Source organism: Coregonus clupeaformis, unplaced genomic scaffold, assembly GCF_020615455.1.
Source record: "Coregonus clupeaformis isolate EN_2021a unplaced genomic scaffold, ASM2061545v1 scaf0121, whole genome shotgun sequence".
NCBI lineage: Eukaryota > Metazoa > Chordata > Actinopteri > Salmoniformes > Salmonidae > Coregonus > Coregonus clupeaformis.
Genome location: NW_025533576.1, coordinates 185,468 through 205,000, shown reverse-complemented (window position 1 = coordinate 205,000; position 19,533 = coordinate 185,468).

Below are 19,533 nucleotides of genomic sequence, written 5' to 3'. Positions count from 1 at the left end.
TCCTGAATGAGATCACGCATCATCTCCGTGCATCAGAGGGTGGCTGTGGAGAATAGCCCCCCGTTTTTTTCCTCCTTCTGACACCTACGGAGTTCTCCCCCAATCCCTACCCCCCCCACCATGAAACGTCTCTGGGTTCCCTAGTGCCCACCATGGCTGGAGAGCCTCTGGAGGACTGACTGGGGCAGAAAGTTGTCCTACGGTATGTGTGGCGTCATACTCCAGTCTAGGATTGCAAAATACCGGTAACTTTCCCAAAATTCCCAGGTTTTCCAGAAATCCCAGTTGGAAGATTCACGGAATCAGGTTTGAATAAGCAGGAAATCCAGGAATCCTCCAACCAGGATTAAATTACCTTAATTTACCTGAAATTACCAGACTTTTGCAAACCTCCTCATATTGTTCCCCACCTAGTCCCGGCCCTCTAGTCCACATAATGCACATTATTTTGTCTATTCCTGCTTTTTATTTGACCTGATAAGGACGATGTAGCAAAGCTGCCGATCAGTGTTTTATCGAAGAGGAAGTTTATGCTCCAACCAATAAATCAAATGGATAAATATCATTATGTCAATTCAGACACGACAGTAAAAACATTTCACGATGCGTGCGTTGAGTAGCGTGCTGCATATTTACAGTTATTCGAGCTAGCTGTTGTGCACAAAAATACATTATGCTTAAACTCATAGTTGTACTGCCAGCTGGGGCTCAAATGAACCCCTCCCCCACCCCACCCAACACCAACTCACCCCATCCTCTCATAGCTGCGGGCCACAGCTTACCCCTCTCCCCTCTCTTACTCCCCTCTCACCTCTCCAGCCATTACAATGAGCCCGTCCTCCTATAGCTCCTCCCACCAGCCTCCTCTGCTCCTCTCTCTCTCTCTCTCTCTCTCTCTCTCATTTCAATTTCAATTGAAGGGCTTTATTGGCATGGGAAACATGTTAACATTGCCAAAGCAAGTGAAATAGATAAACAAAAGTGAAAAACATTTTATTTTTACAGTAAACATTACTCACGAAACTTACAAAAAACAAAGACATTTCAAATGTCATATACAGTGTTGTAACGATGTGCAAATAGTTAAAGCACAAAAGGGGAAATAAATAAACATGATTGTATTTACAATGGTGTTTGTTTTTCACTGGTTGCCCTTTTCTTGTGGCAACAGGTCACAAATCTTGCTGCTGTGATGGCACACTGTGGTATTTCACCCAGTAGATATGGGAGTTGATCAAAATTGGGTTTGTTATCAAATTCTTTGTGGGTCTGTGTATCTGAGGGAAGTATGTGTCTCTTATATGGTCATACATTTGGCAGGAGGTTAGGAAGTGCAACTCAGTTTCCACCTCATTTTGTGGGCAGTGTGCACATAGTGTAATGAATACTCAGGGTGGAAAAGGTATAGATTCATGCGCAGAGCGCGGCAGGTGTTTATTTTACCTTCGCAGAAGGCAGGAATCGTGGTCACAGGCAGGCAATGGTCATACACAGGTAGGAAAACAGGCAGGAGAATCAAAAACTAGGACTGAAGGCTATAAACTGGTTCTCACAAACGAGCTAGGAAAAGGCTTAGTAGAGTCAAAACGAACAATATCTCACAAGGCACAAACAGAATGAACTGAACTAAATAAGGAGCTGATGAGACCAGGTGACTAACAAACACAGGCGATATCAATGAACAAAAAATAAATACAGAACCTGACGGGGTAACTGGAGGCAGTACGTGACAGGGTTGATGCGATGAGTTATCTTGAAAGGACCAATGAAGCGAGGACAGAAGTTTTTGCAGGGGAGGCGGAGCCGGATGTCTTGGTAGAGAGCCACACACGTTGTCCGGGGTGAAAGGTCGGCGGCGTCTGTCGGCAAAGCGTTTCTGGGTATTAGAGGCTACCTGCAGATGCCGGTGAGCGGTCTCCCATACCCCGCTCACTATGCCAAAACCAGTCATCGACGGCTGGGACTGTACCAGGCTCCGCCTCCCAGGGAAACATGGGGGGGTTGGTAACCAAGTACACACTGAAACAGAGTAAGGCGAAGGGATGAATGCATGAGCGAGTTCTGAGCGTATTCGGCCCAGTCCATATACCGACTACAGTCGTGTGGAGAGGCAGAACATTGTTGGCGGAGGTACTTCCCTATTTCTTGGTTCAGGCGTTCCATCTGCCCGATGGTACCCGGAGGAGAGGCTGAGGGTGACCCCCCCAGTCGGTCACAGAAGGCTCGCCACACCTGGGAGACAAACGGAGGCCTGTGGTCAGAGACGATGTCCTCCGGAATCCCATACAGACGGTACACCTGCTGGAACATACACACAGCCAATTCCATGGCGTTAGGTAAATGAGGAAGAGGAACCAGACGACACATTTTTGAAAAACGGTCTATTATGACAAGGATGGTAGTGTTAGAGGATACAGGAAGGTCTGGTTGAAGCTTACCGGAAGGGAGATGAGGGCTTTTGGTTTGGGCGCAGACTGGACAGGAGAGTACGTAATCCCTTACGTCGGATGCCAGTGAGGACCACCAGAACTTACTGGCTAGAAGTTCGGTGGTTCGTGTAATGCCCGGATGTCCTGACCCCAAGGACGTGTGACACCATTGCATCAGTTGGGGTCTAACAGCTGCTGGTACGTAACTCTTCCCAGCTGGCGTCTCAGGAGGAGCCGGTTCAGTGGTTAGGGCTTCTTGTATAGTAGCGTGAACCTCACACTGTACCCATAATGCAAGAGGAAGGAAGAATGGGTCTGAGTTACTGGTCGGAAGGTCAAACTGGCGGGAGAGAGCATCAGCTTTTACGTTTTTCCCTTTCCAGGGATGTAAGTAACATGAAAATGGAAGCGTGTGAAGAAGAGAGCCCAGCGGGCTTGTCTGGAGTTTAACCTCTTGGCCCCTCTGATATATTCCAGGTTACGATGATCTGTCAGGACGAGAGAGGGATGTTGTGCGCCCTCCAACGGTAAGGGTAGTGAGGGGAGCGGCAGTAGAACTGAAGTTCAGAATGAACCGGCGATAGAAGTTGGAGAACCCAATGAAACGTTGGAGTTCCTTAACGGTGTTGGGTTTGGGCCAGTTACTGACGGTGGTGACTTTGTTCTTATCCATGCTGACCCCTCCAGGAGCGGTCGAATAACCTTGTACATGTGTTCCTACAGGGAGTAAATCAGGAGGTCATCAATGTAGACGATGAGAAAGCGGTTGATCATATCCTGGAAAAACTCATTCATAAAGGATTGGAAGACGGCGGGGGCGTTAGTAAGGCATGACCAGGTATTCGTAGTGCCCTCGTGCGGTGATAAAGGCAGTCTTCCATTCGTCGCCTTCACGTATACGGACAAGGTTACATGCACTTCGCAGGTCGAGTTTTTGCATAGATGTTGTTCAAGGGTCGCTGGGATCAGAGGAAGAGGGAAACGGTTCTTGACCGTGACGACATTCAGGGAACGGTAATCAATACATGGACGGAGACCACCGTCCTTTTTTCCAATGAAGAAGAAGCTGGATGCAGCCGGGGAAGAAGGACATTTTTTTACATTTTAGTCATTTAGCAGATGCTCTTATCCAGAGCGGTGTACAGTTAGTAAATGCATACATTTTCATGCTGGCCCCCCGTGAGAAACGAACCCACAACCCTGGCGTTGCAAGCGCCATGCTCTACCAACTGAGCTACAGGGGACTAGCTGAATGAATTAAACCGTTTGAGTGCTTCATCAATGTAGTTCTCCATTGCCTCATTTTCCGGGATAGGGTAAACACGGCCCTTCGGTGGGGACACTCCAGGGAGTAAGTCAATAGCACAGTCCCCTGGGCGATGTGGTGGCAGAGTGGAGGCTTTGATTTTGCTGAAGACATTGCTGTACTGGGCGTATTCAGATGGTATGGTGGATGGCACTGCAGAGGCAGAGTCCTCAATGGTGGTGGCTCTGCCGGGTAGGCTGAGACAACTGGTGAAGCAGGTAGAAGACCAGGACAGTAGTTCACCTTGTCGCCACCAGATGGCAGGGTCGTGACGACAAAGCCAGGGGTGTCCGAGGCTGAGTGGCTGTTTGGGGGATGATAGTTCCAGGAGTTGAATGGTTTCAGTGTGGAAGACTCCAATCTGGAGGTGCGTAATGAAGCCTGTGCCCAATGGCTGCCCGTCCAGGGTGTTAATCCTCAAGGGAGGGGTGACAGGTGTTAGATCAATGTCAAGTTCTTGTACTAGCTGGTGAGCGATAAAATTACCTGCTACTCCCGAATCTACCAAGCCCTATACTTACTTAGTAACCCGCTTCGCGGTTATCAACACTGGGATGGAGTCAACACTGACACACAGCTTTATTAACACTGGGATGGAGTCAACACTGACACACAGCTTTATCAACACTGGGATGGAGTCAACACTGACACACAGCTTTATTAACACTGGGATGGAGTCAACACTGACACACAGCTTTATCAACACTGGGATGGAGTCAACACTGACACACAGCTTTATCAACACTGGGATGGAGTACCTGCATGGCAGCGGAGGGACCCTGCTCATCTCTCCGTAGGGGGCGAACAGGGCAATGGCTGAGTAGATGATCTTTCCCTCCACAGTATAGGCAGAGCCCTTCTTGGATCCGCCTTTGACGTTCAATACGCGGGAGAGGAGCATGGCCCAACTGTATGGGCTCTGGAAGACTCGGACGGGATGACGGAATCATGGAAAGAGAAGGTTTCATGTTCCTGGGTGGCAGAGTTCTTCGATGGTCAGCGATGAGGTGGTCGATGGACATACGAATGTATTGATTTAAATCCTGAAGGTCACCTCTACAGGCCAGCTCCGCCTGAAGTTCCCTGTTGAGCCCCTCTTCGGTAGATGGTAAGTAAAGCAGCTTCACTCCATCCACTCCCTGCAGCCATGGTGCGGAACTCGAGGGCATACTCGGCAGCTGAATTGCGTCCTTGTTGAAGTTCTATGAGGAGGTCTCCTATAGGACGACCGGAAGGAGAGTGATCCAATACCTCTTTGAAGAGGGTGTGGAAATGGGTCTCGGATCCGAGATCTGTGCTATTGGCTGTCCATTTGGCGGTTGCCCAATCCAGGGCTTTGCCTGTGAGTAGAGACACAATAAAATCCACCCTGCTCTTGTCGGTGGCGAAGTTAGTGGGGTTGTGCTCAATGTATTTGCTGCATTGCATCAGAAATCCCTGACATTTCCCAGGTGAACCGTCATACTTTCTAGGCCTGGATATGAATGGAGGAGGGCTATGGGTTACGATACCTGGCATAGGAGGAGTAGGGATAGGCTGGCGGAGAAGATGGCAGATTTCCTCCATACACTCCTCTTGCTGGGTTAGGCGCCGCTGTAGCTCCACTGAATCCATTCCGGTTTTTGGTGTGGTATTCTGTAATGAATACTCAGGGAGAAAAAGGTATAGATTCACGTGCAGAGCGTGGCAGGTGTTTATTTCACCTTCGCAAAAGGCAGGAATCGTGGTCACAGGCAGGCAATGGTCATACACAGGATAATCAAAAACTAGGACTGAAGGCTATAACTGGTTCTCACAAACGAGCTAGGAAAAGGCTTAGTAGAGTCAAAACGAACAATACCTCACAAGGCACAAACAGAATGAACTGAACTAAATAAGGAGCTAATGAGACCAGGTGACTAACAAACACAGGTGAAATCAATGAACAAAAATGAAAGACAGGGCAAAGTTCAAGAACACATAGCTTGTCTTTTATTGAGAGCCAGGTCTGCCTACAGCGGCCTTTCTCAATAGCAAGGCTATGTGGAAAGAAATGTGTATGTTTTTTGCCAATTTTAACCGCACACTTATTGTTTGTGTACATGGATTTTATAATGACGTATGTTTTTCCCACAACACCACTTTCCATCAATTTGTATAGCAGTCCCTCGTGCCAAATTGAGTCAAAAGCTTTTTTGAAATCAATAAAGCACGAGAAGACTTTGCCGTTGTTTTGGTTTGTTTGTTTGTCAATTAGGGTGTGCAGGGTGAATACGTGGTCTGTCGTACGTTAATTTGGTAAAAAGCCAATTTGACATTTGCTCAGTACATTGTTTTCACTGAGGAAATGTACGAGTCTGCTGTTTAAGATAATGCAGAGGATTTGCTGTTGATGCCTATCCTACGGTAGTTATTGGGGTCACATTTGTCTCCACTTTGGTGGATTGGGGTGATCAGTCCTTGGTTCCAAATATTGGGGAAGATGCCAGAGCTAAGGATGATGTTAAAGAGTTTATGTATAGCCAATTGGAATTTGTGGTCTGTATATTTTATCATTTCATTTAGGATACCATCAACACCACAGGCCTTTTTGGGTTGGAGGGTTTTTATTTTGTCCTGTAGTTCATTCAATGTAATTGGAGAATCCAGTGGGTTCTGGTAGTCTTTAACAGTTGATTCTAAGATTTGTATTTGATCATGTATATATTTTTTATTTTTTAGTGTTTTATTTCACCTTTATTTAACCAGGTAAGCCAGTTGAGAACAAGTTCTCATTTACAACCGCGACCTGGCCAAGATAAAGCAAAGCAGTGTGATGAAAAACAACAACACAGAGTTACATATGGGGTAAACAACACATAAAGTCAAAAATACAACAGAAAATATATATACAGTGTGTGTGAATGTAGTAAGTTATGGAGGTAAGGCAATAAATAAATAGGCCATAGTGCAAAAATAGTTACAATTTCGTAATTAACACTGGAATGATCGATGTGCAAAAGATGATGTGCAAATAGCGATACTGGGGTGCAAATTAGCAAAATAAATAACAATATGGGGATGAGGTAGTTGGGTGGGCTAATTTCAGAATGGCTGTGTACAGGTGCAGTGATCGGTAAGCTGCTCTGACAACTGACGCTTAAAGTTAGTGAGGGAGATAAGAGTCTCCAGCTTCAGAGATTTTTGCAGTTCGTTCCAGTCATTGGCAGCAGAGAACTGGAAGGAATGGCGGCCAAAGGAGGTGTTGGCTTTGGGGATGACCAGTGAGTACAAATATCTAGGTGTCTGGTTAGACTGTAAACTCTCCTTCCAGACTCACATTAAGAATCTCCAATCCAAAGTTAAATCTAGAATCGGTTTCCTATTTCGCAACAAAGCCTCCTTCACTCATGCTGCCAAACATGCCCTCGTAAAACTGACTATCCTACCGATCCTTGACTTCGGCGATGTCATTTACAAAATAGCCTCCAACACTCTACTCAGCAAATTGGATGTTGTCTATCACAGTGCCATCCGTTTTGTCTCCAAAGCCCCATATAATACCCACCACTGTGACCTGTACGCTCTTGTTGGCTGGTCCTCACTACATATTCGTCGCCAAACCCACTGGCTCCAGGCCATCTATAAATCACTGCTAGGCAAATCCCCGCCTTATCTTAGCTCATTGGTCACCATAGCAACACCCACCCGTAGTCTGCGCTCCAGCGGGTATATCTCACTGGTCATCCCCAAAGCCAACACCTCCTTTGGCCGCAATTCCTTCCAGTTCTCTGCTGCCAATGACTGGAACAAATTGCAAAAATTTCTGAAGCTGGAGACACTTATCTCCCTCACTAACTTTAAGCATCAGTTGTCAGAGCACCTTACCGATCACTGCACCTGTACACAGCCCATCTGAAATTAGCCCGCCCAACTACCTCATCCCTATATTGTTATTTATTTTGCTCATTTGTACCCCAGTATCTCTATTTGCACATCATCTCTTGCACATCTATCATTCCAGTGTTAATACTAATTGTAATTATTTTGCACTATAGCCTATTTTATTGCCTTACCTCCATAACTTGCTAAATTTGCACACTGTATATTATATGTATTTCTGTTGTATTTTTGACTTTGTTTTGTTTTACCCCATATGTAACTCTGTGTTGTTGTTTTTATCGCACTGCTTTGCTTTATCTTGGCCAGGCCGCAGTTGTAAATGAGAACTTGTTTTCAACTGGTTTACCTGGTTAAATAAAGGTTAAATAAAAAATAAAAAAATAAAAAAAGGTCAGACCCGCCGAGAGTAGTGATTCTAGTCGGGTGGGCGGGTGCAAGCAGCGTTCGGTTGAAGAGCATGCTTTTAGTTTTACTAGTGTTTAAGAGCAGTTGGAGGCTACGGAAGGAGTGTTGTATGGCGTTGAAGCTCGTTTGGAGGTTTGTTAACACAGTGTCCAATGAAGGGCCAGATGTATACAAAATGGTGTCGTCCACATAGAGGTGGATCTGAGCGTCACCAGCAGCAAGAGCGACATCATTGATATACACAGAGAATAGAGTCGGCCCGAGAATTGAACCCTGTGGCACCCCAATAGAGATTATATATTTTTTTTGTTGCTGTTTGTTCTTTGTTATAGGGCCAAAAAGATTGGAGAAGTGGTTTATCCATACATCTCCGTTTTGGATAGATAGCTCTTCGTGTTGTTGTTTGTTCAGTGTTTTCCAATTTTCCCAGAAGCGGTTAGAGTCTATAGATTCTTCAAATACATTGAGCTGATTTCTGACGTGCTGTTCCTTCTTTTTCCGTAGTGTATTTCTGTATTGTTTTAGTGATTCACCATAGTGAAGGTGTAGGCTCAGGTTTTCTGGGTTTCTTTGTTTTTGGTTGGTTAGGTTTCAAAAAAAATTTCTTAGGTTTTTGCATTCTTCATCAAACCATTTGTCATTGTTATTCATTTTCTTAGGTTTTCTGCTTGACATTTTTAGATTTGATAGGGAATCTGAGAGTTCAAATATACTGTTTAGGTTTTCTACTGCCAAGTTTACACCTTCACTATTACAGTGAAATGTTTTGTCCAGGAAGTTGTCTAAAAGGGATTGAATTTGTTGTTGCCTAATTGTTTTTTGGTAGGTTTCCACACTACTTTCCTTCCATCTATAGCATTTCTTAATATTATTCAGTTCCTTTGGCTTTGATGCCTCATCATTGAGTATTGCGCTGTTCAAGTAGACTGTGATTTTGCTGTGATCTGATAGGGGTGTTGTCACACCCTGGCTCTGGGGACTCTATATGTTGAGCCAGGGTGTGTATATTCTATGTGTTTGTGTTCTATGTTAATATTCTAGTTGTTCTGTTTCTATGTTGGCCAGAGTGGTTCTCAATCAGAGGCAACGAGTGTCAGCTGTTGCTGGTTGTCTCTGATTGGGAACCACATTTAAACAGGCTGTTTTCCCACAATAGTGGTGGGATCTTGTTCCTTTTGGTTTGTTCCGTGTTGGTTGTGTTTAACCGTAGGACTGCACGTATCGTTTATTGTTTTGTTCGTTCACTTTGGATAATAAAGTATGTTTGCCTTCAACGCTGCGCCTTGGTCTACTCCTTTCAACGATCGTGACAGAAGATCCCACCATACCAGGACCAAGCAGCGTGTCCAGGAGCAGGCAGCCTGGACATGGGAGGAAGCGCCCAGAAAGGAGCTGGAGAGGTTGGCGATGGCCCAGGTGGGCAAATTGTGGTCCTGGGAGGACATGCTCGGGGGAAAAGGGCCAAGGTTAAGGCCCTGGCGAGAGAGGAGCAACGGCGTCAACAGTGTCGTCGTCGGACGGACGAGAGGCAACCCCAGAACATTTTTAGGGGGGGGCACACGGCATGGGCGACTGGGCAGCAGGAGGCTGCCACAGGGCGAATTGGGAGATTAGGAGAGGAGGCCACCGGGTTTGGGGGGCCAGAAGGCAGGTTGGCGGAGCCTGGATGGAGAGCAGAGCCAACTCCCCGTACTCAGGCATGGCAGCATGAGACTGGGCAGGTTCCGCGGTATGCGGAGCTGCGTACTGTGCCACGAGTGGTCCGGCATAGTCCGGTACGTCCTGTGCGAGCACCCCGCACGTGTCGTGCGAAGGTGGGCATGCAGCCAGGACGGAGTGTGCCAGCTCAGCGCTCGTGGCCTCCAGTGCCTCTCCTCGGTCCCGGATATCCTGCGCCAGTGTCACGTGCTGTTATGCCAGTACGGGTACACAGCCCTGTACGTCCTGTGCTGATGCCTCACACAGAGTGTGTGAAGGTAGGCATTCAGCCAGGACGGGTTGTGGCAGCTCTTCACTCCAGGCCTCCTATCCGTCTCCACAGCCCGGCCCGGCCTATTCCTGCTCCTCGCACCAAGCCTACGGTGTGCGTCGCCAGCCCGGCCCGGCCTGTTCCTGCCACTCGCACCAAGCCTACGGTGCGCATCGCCAGCCCAGCCCGGCCTGTTCCTGCCACTCGCACCAAGCCTACGGTGCGCGTCGCCAGCCCGGCCCGGCCTGTTCCTGCCACTCGCACCAAGCCTACGGTGTGCGTCGCCAGCCCGGCCCGGCCTGTTCCTGCCCCTCGCACCAAGCCTACGGTGCGCATCGCCAGCCCGGCCCGGCCTGTTCCTGCCCTTCGCACCAAGCCTACGGTGCGCATCGCCAGCCCAGCCCGGCCTGTTCCTGCCACTCGCACCAAGCCTACGGTGCGCGTCGCCAGCCCGGCCCGGCCTGTTCCTGCCACTCGCACCAAGCCTACGATGTGTGTCGCCAGCCCGGCCCGGCCTGTTCCTGCCCTTTGCACCAAGCCTACGGTGCGCATCGCCAGCCCAGCCCGGCCTGTTCCTGCTCCCAGCACCAAGCTAACGGTGCGCGTCGTCAGCCCGGTCCGGCCCGTTGCTGCTCCACGCACCAAGCCAGGGGTGCGCATCGTCAGCCCGGTCCGGCCCGTTCCTGCTCCACGCACCAAGCCAGGGGTGCGCATCGTCAGCCCGGTCCGGCCTGTTCCTGCTCCACGCACCAAGCCAGGGGTGCGCATTGTCAGCCCGGTACGGCCCGTTCCGGCTCCACGCACCAAGCCAGGGGTGGGCATCGTCAGCATGGTCCGGCCCGTTGCTGCTCCACGCACCAAGCCAGGGGTGCGCATCGTCAGCCCGGTCCGGCCCGTTCCTGCTCCACGCACCAAGCCAGGGGTGCGCATCGTCAGCCCGGTCCGGCCCGTTCCTGCTCCACGCACCAAGCCAGGGGTGCGCGTCGTCAGTCCGGCACAACCCGTGCCTGGGTCACCGGTGCCTGGTCAGGTACCGGTCAGCTGCTCCACACCGGAGCTTAAGCAATCCGCTCCTACGATGTCCAGTCCAGCTCCAGCCAGCGGGGCCAGACCGGACCAGGGGCGCTACGGGGGGATTTTTGGAGGGTGGTGGGCAAGCCCGGAGCCAGAACCGCCTCCGAGGAGGAATGCCCACCCAGCCCTCCCCTGGTTTGTTTATGTTTAGGCACGGTCGCAGTCCGCGCCTTTGGGGGGGGGTACTGTCACACCCTGGCTCTGGGGACTCTATATGTTGAGCCAGGGTGTGTATATTCTATGTGTTTGTGTTCTATGTTAATATTCTAGTTGTTCTGTTTCTATGTTGGCCAGAGTGGTTCTCAATCAGAGGCAACGAGTGTCAGCTGTTGCTGGTTGTCTCTGATTGGGAACCACATTTAAACAGGCTGTTTTCCCACAATAGTGGTGGGATCTTGTTCCTTTTGGTTTGTTCCGTGTTGGTTGTGTTTAACCGTAGGACTGCACGTATCGTTTATTGTTTTGTTCGTCACTTTGGATAATAAAGTATGTTTGCCTTCAACGCTGCGCCTTGGTCTACTCCGTTCAACGATCGTGACAGGTGTCAGTGGACTGACTGTGAATTTCTCTGAGAGACTCTGGGTTGAGGTCAGTGATAAAGTAGTCTACAGTACTATTGCCAAGAGATGAGCTGTAGGTGTACATTTACATTTACATGTACATGATTTAGCAGACGCTCTTCTCCAGAGCGACTTACAAATTGGTGCATTCAACTTATGATAGCCAGTGGAACAACCTCTTTTTTTTCATGGGGGTGTGGGGGAGGGGGGGGGACCTACCGTAGGAGTCCCCTCGACGCCTACCATTGACTATGTACATACCTAGCGTGCGACAGATCTGCAGGACTTGTGACCCGTTTTTGTTGGTTATGTTGTCGTAGTTGTGGCTAGGGGGACATATGGGGGAGGGAATGCTGTCACCTCCAGGTAGGTGTTTGTCCCCCTTTGTGCTGAGGGTGTCAGGTTCTTGTCCAGTTCTGGCATTTAGGTGGGCACAGACTAGTACATGTCCCTTTGCCTGGAAATGATTGATTTCCGGCTCCAGGATGGAAAAGCTGTCTTCGTTAAAGTATGGGGATTATTGTGGGGGGATATAGGTAGCACACATCTCTGTTGAGATCATTTCCTTTTGAATTTCTAGCCAAATGTAAATGTTCCTGTTTTGATTAATTTAATAGAGTGAGTTAGGTCTGCTCTATACCAAATTAGCATACCCCCTGAGTCCCTTCCCTGTTTCACACCTGGTAGTTTGGTAGATTGGACTACCAGCTCTCTGTAACCTAGAGGGCAACCAGTGGGTCCATCTCCTCTATACCATGTTTCTTGTAGGATGACAATGTCTGTATTTCAGATTTCTTTGATGAAGTCCAGGTTCCTGCTCTTTAGGCCAAAGGCAGATAACCTCAGGCCTTGGATATTCCAGGAGGAAATAGTGAAGGCTTTGTGTTCCATAAAGTGTCTAATGTTGTTGGTCGTGTGGTTTGGCCTCAGGCCAGTAATTGTGAGCTGAGCCTGCTGAGCATCTGGTACATGCCATTGGCTTGGGCTAGTGTAAGAGTGGGGGTTGGGCCTGTTTGCCTGCTCACGGCCTGGGCGTATGTGTGACTTTCATGTTGAGGCCCTCTTTGCAGGAGTAGGGGGCATGGGGTGGGTAGGAGGGGAATAGGTCTGATCTGAGGGGGCCTAAATGGGGTGTGGGCATGGTTGACTTGGGGGGGTGTTAATTGGTGGGGGTGTAGATGTGGCTGATGGTGCTGTGGTCTGGATGTAGGTCCTCTCGGCGGGGGTCCTCTATGCGTAGGTCCTGGGGGGGTCCTGCAGATTGGGAGAGTGTCTCGCTGGTCTGGGCGGGGTGTCTGTTGATCTGTTTTTTTTGTTAGTTATTTTTTTTTTTTTTTTTTTATTTTTTTTTTTGAATGGATCAGCTTAATATTGCAGATAGATTGTATCTTCTATCAATGTAATTGTCTGCATCACTTCCAATCCCCCATTTTTTTTTTTTTTTTTTTTTTTTTTATATATATACTCCCCTTTATTACTTTTCAACCCCACCATCCTTTCCCTACTTGGAGTAAATTAGTGAACAACAATGCCCAGGTCTCTACTTCCGGTCTATACTTACTATCTACACCTTATGGACACAGTTAATTTTACAATAATTCTATTATATATATATACATATATATAAACATTTACATACATACATATATATCATTATTATTATTATTATTATTTATTAATTTTTTGCTCCTGAACTACTTCTACTCTCAACCTCTCCGATCGTTTTCATGATGTCCATCCGGTTTGCTTCTATATGCCATATCTTTCTAACTGTGCTCTTTCCCAAAAGCTCCCAACATACAGCCTATATACTTATTATGGACACAGTATGCTTTACATTATTAGCTATCTTTGTTATTATTTGTTGTTATTTGTTATTAGTCCCATCCTTCAACTCTATTCAATACCTCCCATCTATCTCTTAACACCATCCATATCGGATTTCTATTTGCCATATATATTTCAACCGTGCTGTGATGTTTTACAATAATTCTGAACCTTTCTATTCTCATTGCTTCTACAGATTGAGAGTTAAAAATAAACAGCTTTGCTAAAAGTATTATTATATTATTGATTGATTGACTATGACTTTTCAGATCACCCAGTAATGCTATCTGCAAGGTTAGTTCCAGGTAAATATTGCAATCCTTTAGCCATTCCTGGACCAGTGTCCAAAAACAAGCTACAAATGGACAGAACCAAAACAAATGGTCCAATGATTCCGTCTCTTCACAGCAAAATCTGCAGAGCTGGGAAGATTGTATCCCCCATATAAATAACATTCTATTGGTAGCAAGGATTTTATATAGTAATTTAAATTGAAAGATTCTAATTTTTGAATCCGGTGTCGTTTTGCGTGTCAGTTCATAAACACTATGCCATGGGATCGGTACATCAAAGATCTCTTCCCAACTATTTTGCAATCTATATGGGACGGCTGTCAATCCTTTGGTCCTTAAGTGAAACTGATATATTTTTTTATTTATCACAGTTTTCCTTAACCAATTATGTTCTTTAATGCAAGGCCGACAGACAAGTTCCTTACTTTCTCCCCCCTTCCACTTTCCTCTTCCATTTTTGCGGTAATGCTGCCATTATTTGATTGTAATTTTGGGTAGAGCAGACATTTCCATATGTTTTTGTTAGCTGCATGTGCGTCATAACTCCACCAGTCCTACCGATGATATCATTTACAAAGATTATACCTTTTTTAAACATTCTGTCAAAAAATAAAGGTTTTTTGTCAATTAGTATATTTGAATTTAACCACAATATTTGTTGCATTATTTGTTCTGTCGTTTCTGGAGGATTAAATTGAAATTGCAACCAACTTTCTATGGCTTGTTTTAGAAATAGTGACATTTGGGAGATTATTTCCTTTTCAAATAACTGAAAGTGTGAGGTTGTAATCTGAATAAAGGGAAAAAGGCCTTTCTTGAACATTGGGTGAGACAATCTTACTAATTTGCTTGAGAACCAGTTCGGATTTAAGTATAACTTTTGTAAGACTGAAGCTTTTAGTGATAGGTCTAATGCTTTAATATTTAATAATTTCTGTCCTCCGAATTCATATTCATTATATAAATATGCTCTTTTAATTTTGTCTGGCTTGCCGTTCCAAATAAAATTGAATATTTTTTTTCTCATATAATTTAAAAAACTGTTCGCTAGGCGTAGGCAAGACCATAAGCAAATAGGTAAACTGTGATAATACTAATGAGTTAATCAGGGTGATTTTTCCACAAATTGACAGGTATTTTCCTTTCCATGGTAGTAAGATCTTATCTATTTTTGCTAATTTTCTATTAAAATTTATTGAAGTGAGATCATTTATTTCCTTTGGGATATGTATTCCGAGTATATCCACATCACCATCAGACCATTTTATTGGTAAACTACATGGTAATGTAAAAATTGTATTTTTTAGTGATCCAATACGTAATATAGTACATTTGTCATAATTTGGTTGTAATCCAGAGAGGTTAGAAAATGTATCTAGATCCTCTATGAGGCTGTGGAGGGATTCTAGTTGTGGATTTAAAAAAAAACATGAATCATCAGCGTACAATGCCACCTTTGTTTTTAAGGTCTTTATTTCTAATCCTCTGATATTATTATTAGATCTGATTTTAATCGCTAACATCTCGATGGCCACAATAAATAGATATGCCGATAGTGGACAACCTTGTTTCACTCCTCTTGACAGTTTAAAACTTTCTGAGAAATAGCCATTATTTACTATTTTACACCTAGGGTTACTATACATGATTTTGACCCATTTTATAAGAGATTCTCCAAAATTGAAATGCTCCAGGCATTTATATATAAACCCCAGTCGAACTTTATCAAATGCCTTTTCGAAGTCTGCTATGAATAGCAGGCCTGGTTTCCCATATTTTCCATAGTGTTCTAATGTTTCCAATACTTGCCTTATATTATCTCCAATGTATCTTCCATGTAAAAAACCTGTCTGATTAGAATGAATAATATCCGGCAATACCTTTTTAATTCTATGCGCTATACATTTTGCTAGGATTTTTGCATCACAACACTGAAGTGTAAGGGGCCTCCAATTTTGTAAATGGACTGGATCTTTATATTTTCCACTTGTATCCTGTTTCAGTAATAATGAGATCAGTCCTTCTTCTTGAGTGTCAGATAATCTACCATTTACATAGGAGTGGTTAAAACATGCTAATAACGGTCCTCTTAGTATATCAAAAAAGGTTTGGTATACCTCGACTGGTATGCCATCCAACCCTGGAGTTTTCCCAGACTTAAAGTCTTTAATTGCATCCAGAAGTTCCTCCTCTGTAATTTCACCTTCACATGAGTCTTTCTGTGTGGCTGTTAATTTGACATTATCAATAGAAAAAAAATCTCTACAATTAGCTTCAGTTAGAGGAGATGGAGGTGACTGAAAGAAAACATATGCTTAAAGTACTTTGTTTCTTCCTTCAAAATGTCATTTGGTGAATCATGGGTGACTCCGTCAATTGTAACCAGTTTCATTAAGTTCTTTTTGGTAGCATTCCTATGTTGAAGATTAAAAAGAATTTTGTGCATTTTTCCCCATATTCCATCCAGTTTGCTTTATTTTTATAATATGTTACACTTGATCTTTCTTGAATAAGTTTCTCCATTTCTTTTTGTTTTTCCTCTAATTTATTCTGAGCCTCTATGTTACAGTTTTTATTGCCATCTATCTGTTCTGTTAGACTTTCTATTTCCTTTCTTAGTATAAACTCTTTTGACCTAAATTGCTTTTGTTTTCGAGATGAGTACTGAATTGCATGGCCTCTAAAGGCACATTTAAAGGTGTCCCATACAATAAGGGGATTCGCTGTACCTCTGTTATGTTGGAAAAAATCAGTTATAAATTCCTTTGTTCTAATTATAAATAAATTATCATCCAATAGGCTTTGATTAAATTTCCAATATCCTCGCCACGTGGAAATTCAGTAAGAGTAATATATATGCCTATTACATGATGGTCTGACCGCATTCTGTCCCCTATCAACACTTTTTTTACTTTTGGTGCCAACGAGAATGAGATAAGAAAGAAGTCAAGACGACTAGCTTGATTCAGTCTCCGCCATGTATATCTCACTAGATCAGTATATTTAAGCCTCCATATATCTACTAGTTCTAATGTATCCATGACATTCACAATTTCCTTAAGAGCATGTGGGTGATTGTTTGTGGTGTGATTTCCTTTACGGTCCATTGAGCTATTTAAAACAGTATTATAATCCCCCACCATAATAATATTGTCTTGAGTTGCTTGCAGGCTTGATAATTTATTATATATATTGTCAAAGAATTGTGGATCATCATTATTTGGTCCATAAAGGTTAATGAGCCATATCTGTTTATGGTCCAATAACATATTTAAAATAATCCATCTACCTTGTGTATCTATTTGTACAATTTGCACATTTGGATCGAAATTACTATTAATTAATATCATCACCCCTTTTGAATTTCTTTGCCCATGGGAGAAGTATATTTCCCCCATTCTTTTTTCCACGCTACTTCATCTCGAATTGTTGAATGAGTTTCCTGTATACAATAGATATTATATTCCTTCTCTTTGAGCCATGTAAATATTGTTCTTCTTTTGTTATTATCAGCTAAGCCATTACAATTATAACTGGCTATACTTATTTCACCATACACCATAATGAGATACAAGTTTCAAGTCTATTTATCATTATATATGTTTGTAAATTTACCAATAAAAAATAGCGTAATGATTGAGTGTCCATATAGCTGTACCGTGATATTTGCATTGCTACGGAGTAGCCCTTCAATTGTTCTCCACTAATTCCCCCGCTAAAGCCCCTTCCCATCCCAAGTTGAGCCGTCATCGCCGTGATCAGCATCCCACCCACGTCCCTCCGTATCCCTAAGGCCCCGAGAGGCCAGGACCCATCCATCGAAAACAGCACATAGTGCCACCCACAAAACAAAAGCAGGTCAACCGCCAAAAGCATTTCCAATGCTTTCACCTCTATATATATATATCTATTTATTTATTTTTTAATTATGCATATCCTATTTTTCATCATTATCAATTAATATGCGTAATAATGTCGGCAGTTCACGCGTAGGATTCTAACATATAACCCGGATTGCCATTGTATTACATTTAATTCCTTGACAAGTAATCATTATCCCAGCAAATAATTCCCTGCGGTCCATCCCATACCCTCCCCCAACATCCCCACCCCCCACAACAGACGTCAGACAAGCACACACGCACATACTCACATACTCCAACACACTCAACCCCTCCCCTCCACAGTCCACCATAAAAACAGATACTCAACAGCTGTTATATCCCAGAGCCCAACTCGAGAAATAACTTGATCTACGAGTGCAGATACAGTTAAAGCTGACTGAGAAAGCATGCAGATTGAGTAGAAATTGATAACAATGTGAGATTTGATTAATCTACTTAATCCATGTCAAGTCCTAGGTGATGGAGATCAGATCCACCCTCTTCCCCTGAGACACAAACACTCTGATCCCCTGTTTTAACCATTTTCCCAAGCATCTCCATGCGATCAGACCTTTGATTATTTTGTGCCACCTGGGCTACAATGATAAACCCCCTCTCTGATTGTCCGAGTGTGACCCCCTCCCCATGGGTTACTGCAGCCAGTGTTGCCAGCACTGCCACTACCTGGGTGGGCGTACCCCACCGGAATCCCCACCGGCTAGGTAAAAGGTCGTCAAGGTTCTCATTAGCAGCTTTGAGAATTTCCTTGTTTATTATGCTCTCCCATCAGGGGGCTCTGGCTTTGTATGACCAACCCTGCCAGGCAGGCTCAGAATCTTGAGGGGGCGGTGCTGCTCAAGTAGGTCTCTGACCGTATTTTTTCTCTGTTTAGGCTGCATATTCACAGCAGGTCCAAAAAGAGATGGGAACTTCTCTTTGGTGTATAGGTCGCTCAGGTGGGTGTCAAGGTTATAGGGTTAGGGATCTTTCCATCATGATAGGACAATGGAAAATTAGATTAGTTGTATACTATATTTAAAAATGTATATCCCTCATCCACACAAAATTGACAGCTCTCTCTCTGTACCCCTGCTCCCAGACCCCGGTCGGCTCCGGGATATGCAACCATTTCCCCTCTCACTCATTTAACGCCGCACCTTTTCAAACACAAAAATGCATACCACATGGTTGACTGGGGAAGAAATGGGCCGAGCGTGCAAACGCACCCGCATCCACATCTGCCGCAAGGGGGAAAGGACGCCAGAGAGAACACAGGACCAACCACAACAACCATCCGCCAAAACAACAACCTCCCGCCAAAAAAAAGCCATGTTCTAATTATTTGTATTTAAATATGTATTATTCTGCTTGTTATATCGTTTTATACAATACTATACTTACTATAAATGTCATTTAATATTACAATCCCTATCAGGTGCTCCAATATTTGACTCCTCTATTACCACTTAGAATAGCCATGGAGTAGTCTTTGTGTCTCTGAACATTTGGTTGTCAATATATAATTTATCCACCACTAATGCAACACGCTTCCCTTTTAATCTGTTTTCCTTGAAGATTGGATACAGAACTTTGCGCCTTTCTACAATCTCCCTCGGGAACTGATCATTCATGCCTATTTTTGTGCCAGCAAGTCTTTTTCCCAGGCTCTTCACCATAGCTTTCTCCTTAAAAAACGCAAATTTGGCAACGATTGGGCGCTCATATTTCTGTCCTCTTTTTCCTAAACGATGTACACGTTCGAGTTGGATTTTATCGACAGCCTCGAGTGGGATTTGTAGCGCTGTATGCAGGAAGTCTGCATGTCTGTTGATCTGTTGCTCCTGTGTGAGGAGTTGGGTCTGCGGTTGAGGGCGACATCCTTTAGGGTCCGGGTGAAGGTGGGCACTGCTGCCTTGTATAGGTGG